Below are 4,578 nucleotides of genomic sequence, written 5' to 3' on the forward strand. Positions count from 1 at the left end.
TTTCTTTGTCAACTTATTCTGCTAACCCTAAACCTACCCTAACAGTCTACTCTGAGAGTTAGTAGACATGTAGTTGCAAATTAATGAGAATTAGTTGACATGTCAAGTCAAGTCAAGTCACCTTTATTTATATAGCGCTTTTAACAATACAGATTGTGTCAAAGCAACTGAACAGCATTAATTAGGAAAATAGTGTGTCAATAATGCAAAATGACAATAGTAAACACTAATTTTCCAGTTAAAGACAGTTATGACATGTAGAAAAGACAAGTTAAAGACATGTAGTTGACATGTAGTTACAAAGTTACTTATAGTTAATAGAATGTCTAAAGTGGACTATCGAAATAAAGTGTAACCCTTTTTTTTTCTGAAAAATCTTAACGTTGCACTTATAACATAAAATAATTTGCTTCAAGGATGTCAACAATTAATATGCATTCTTGAATAGAGTTCATTTTCCAAAGCTTCTGCATTACCCATTTTACCTTTTGACTATGTAAATCTCTAGATCTTTTGTATGCATGAGGTAAATGTCTGCTTTAATAAGTCTGCCCTCATTCTGCACGTAATTGGCTTTGATTTAACATTTCCTACATAAATAATAGCTGTCACACTTTGGTGGTCATCCGACGTGACGTCGAGAGTGACCGACTGAAAGGGAACTTGATGCAGTTTTTCAGGATTTCAGGAAGTTTAAAAAAGTGTTTATTTAATATACTTTTTAAATTTTAATATACTTTTTTTTTTTAGCATTGTGCAAACAGTAGTTTGGCTTAATGTTGTTGTGGAAACTGCCATGTTTTCTTCTTAAAGAAGAGATAATAAAAATAAAAAAATTATAAAAGAATGTCTGTTTTCTGATTTTTTTATTTTTGTAAAAAGTGTATAGGGTCGCTAGCGACCAGAGATAGGCCTATGTAATAGCGTAAGTATTTTTTTTTTCTGAGCAACAATAATTAAATATCTGATGACTCAATAAATGCAATTCACCTTTATTCCTCAGTGTGTCACTGTTTCATAGACAATGACGACGTGATGTTTCACTCATAATTACCACAGGCATAAAACAAAATATCATCGGCAAAAATTTAAGTGACTTGAATGGCTTTACTGCAGAGCAATTACTGTATGCAATCAAATATAAGTGTCACAGTCATTTGATGGTGGATGTGGTGTGGACTATCGAAATAAAGTGTAACCCTTTTTTTTTCTGAAAAATCTTAACGTTGCACTTATAACATAAAATAATTTGCTTCAAGGATGTCAACAATTAATATGCATTCTTGAATAGAGTTCATTTTCCAAAGCTTCTGCATTACCCATTTTACCTTTTGACTATGTAAATCTCTAGATCTTTTGTATGCATGAGGTAAATGTCTGCTTTAATAAGTCTGCCCTCATTCTGCACGTAATTGGCTTTGATTTAACATTTCCTACATAAATAATAGCTGTCACACTTTGGTGCAGATACACAGTAACTCACTCCATCCATGCACAGTTAATTAGTAGCGAGATCAATCACAGGATAATAGAGTAGATTTCTTTGAATATAAATATACTGAATACCTAGCATGTTTACGATTGTGAAAGGAGTGCATTTTTATTGTGATCATTTACGTCAGCATATTGTCAAATTGCTGTTGCTATCATTTCATAAAAGCAATAAGTCTCTTGGGGTTGTGTTTGAATTTTTCACTTGGCACAGTACACCACTCAACCATGTTAAAATTACTATAATGTATGGCCGTATTGCTTTAATATATTCCCGTTGAGCAGTGAAATTAATGCGTACATATATACCAAGGTTATCCCCGATTGGAGCAGAACTTGTGGTATCAATTAGACGGTGAATTATATTGGCACCGGGTTACATCAGCCATCATCCCACTGGCTCGTCTTTGCTTCGTCTGACAGGCATGACATTGATATTCACGACGAGCCGTGGTCACTCGGATCCTGGCTGGGGAATTAATGCAAAAAGTTGAAGAAATGTGCACTTGTCAGAGTATGGCATCAAAGTGCCCTTGAAGTGGTACATCGTACAAGGATCTTTGTGTCAACAGAGGTCAACAAAGCCTTGCACACGCACACACACTGAGAAAGATATAGCTGCCACTGTCCCATCTCGTACGTGTTTATCCCCAATGTAGAAGCACCAGCGTCTGAAACTGACCCCTGTCAGGGAGTTCAGGGCATCGCAGAGTGGCTTTTTTCGTGTCATGCAACACTTTTCGTCTCCCAAAGCACCTGGTGGTTTGGAAAAAGGTCACCTAAAGCCTGAATGACATGAAAAATTCACATTTATTTCCAAATGTACTGCACTAATAAATATCCAACAATCATTTGCAGTTCAGTCTATTAGGCAGCGCTCATCCGACTGTCTCGGACCAGCATCAGATTTTCAAGCTTCAATGACTCATTGATTTTGAATTACAGGGCATGTTCATTGTCTGGGTGAAGCAATGATCTTATAAGACTGATCGACTTACATCACCCAGCTGACATCAAGATGAGGCTTTTGAATTTTTCAAAGTGAATATCTCATGAATAGGGCACTCTGTTCACAGGAAATGCCAGTATGGCACCAAAAATATCTTAGACTTCGTTACCAAAAATGTGACATGACACTGACAGTATTTACAGTAGTTTTCAGATTGAACTGGTCACCACATCAATTGAAGGATAAAAATAGGATGCAAGTAATGAGATAAAAATGTGCTGCGGAAAACAGCCTTGTCCTTTGATTTTGAGGCCCACAAAACTTTAATTCAAAATCACCTGCTTTGATCTGGTTAAATGATCTCTATAGAAAACATCAGCAGTTTTAGTCAACATTTTTTATTAATTAGCTCATATTGCTGTAAATATACACTGCCGTTCAAATAAGTTTGGGTCTGTTTTGTTCACCAAGGTTGCATTATTTCATATTATTTTATTTGTTTTGTAATCAGAAATACAGTAAAACAGTCATATGTATTGGGAAATCAGCAAAATTACTCCAGTCTTCAGTGTCATATGATCCTTCAGAAATCATTCTGATAAGTGACTTGAATGGCTTTACTGCAGAGCAATTACTGTATGCAATCAAATATAAGTGTCACAGTCATTTGATGGTGGATGTGGTGAATAGCGATCAAAATATTTTTGAAGACATTGAAAACGATAGTTTTGAGAATATGGTTGAGATCGCGAATGAGTCAGATGCTGAATAAGTGTGCTCTGACGATGTTAGTGAGGGTAAAATCATCTGCTCAAATCGAACCCTTAATTTAAAAAGGTAACACAATATGCTTTATTTTATTCCTTTGTAATTGTTACTAAAATATCAGGAGAGTTTAGGCCATTGCATGTATTGCATGCCCAATATGTAATGATTGGTGCAACATTCATGCATTTAAGGGTTAAACATATTTGCTAAAGCATTGTGTTTTCTTGCAGTTTAAAGTCTTAAAATGTCTTAATTTAAAATTAAAATATTATAATAAAATGTCTTACATTATTAACCCGTAAAGTTCAAATGGTCATCAATTTAATTGATGAGGTCTTAATTACAACAATAAATGTTAACATGTTATCTCGGCCATACTGATCTCTAGAGAGACAGATCCCAAAGTCCTGGTCAGATGTATTACAGTAGCTGCTTAAACTGTTCCTGCAATTTTGTGTTTAATTACCCATAAAATTAACATCTGCACTGGACAAAATATTTAGCATTGCCTTTTATGCTTTACTTGAACAAGAAAAAAAAAAAATGTCCTAAAAATATTAAATTAATTTCATAAAAAGCATTAAATTTACCTTTCTCATACATATCGACACATTGTTACAACACATAATTTGTTTTAAAACATAAAGTTAAAGTAAACTGTTTGTATTTCTTGAAAACTGTTGCTTCAATTAATGTGTTGCAAGGTAGAACCTTATAATTCCAAGCGGAAAAAAATTAGAATTAGAAGGTTCTATCTGCATTTGACCTGTTCCAAAAATCCCCATTTACAAATTTGAGAGGATTTTGATATTGTACATTTAGAATACATTTAGGGTCTCTGTCATTTTCATGTATGAAAGAGACTTGTTCCGAATATCACTTTTGCTATATGAAATGTAAAATCTCTGAAGCTCAATATCTCAAAACCACTCGGAATGCAGATAGAACCTTATAATTCCAAGGCGGCGAAATATTCTGAGTTAAAATAAATAACTATTAGTTATGTGATATTTGCCTGTTCAAAAGTAGCCTTGATGTAGGGTGTTATATGTGGTTGCCAATGTGTCACCATGCGGTTGCTAAAGAGTTATGAGTGAATGTTAGTGGGTTACTAGAGCATACTAGATGGTTGCTAAGGTTTTCTGGCCAGTTAGAAGATTGATCTGTGATGTTCTGCTCTCCCAAAATGACTCTGAGTCTTCAGTGTCATATGATCCTTCAGAAATCATTCTGATTTGCTGCTCAACAAACATTTATTATTATTATTAGCAATGTTAAAAACAGTTGTGCTTCTTCCTATTTTTTGTGGAAACCGTCTCGGTTACGTATGGTAACCCTCGTTCCCTGAAGGAGGGAACGGAGACGTCACG

The sequence above is a fragment of the Sinocyclocheilus rhinocerous genome, unplaced genomic scaffold (assembly GCF_001515625.1).
Source record: "Sinocyclocheilus rhinocerous isolate Xijiao unplaced genomic scaffold, SAMN03320098_v1.1 scaffold1455, whole genome shotgun sequence".
In the NCBI taxonomy this organism is placed as follows: domain Eukaryota; kingdom Metazoa; phylum Chordata; class Actinopteri; order Cypriniformes; family Cyprinidae; genus Sinocyclocheilus; species Sinocyclocheilus rhinocerous.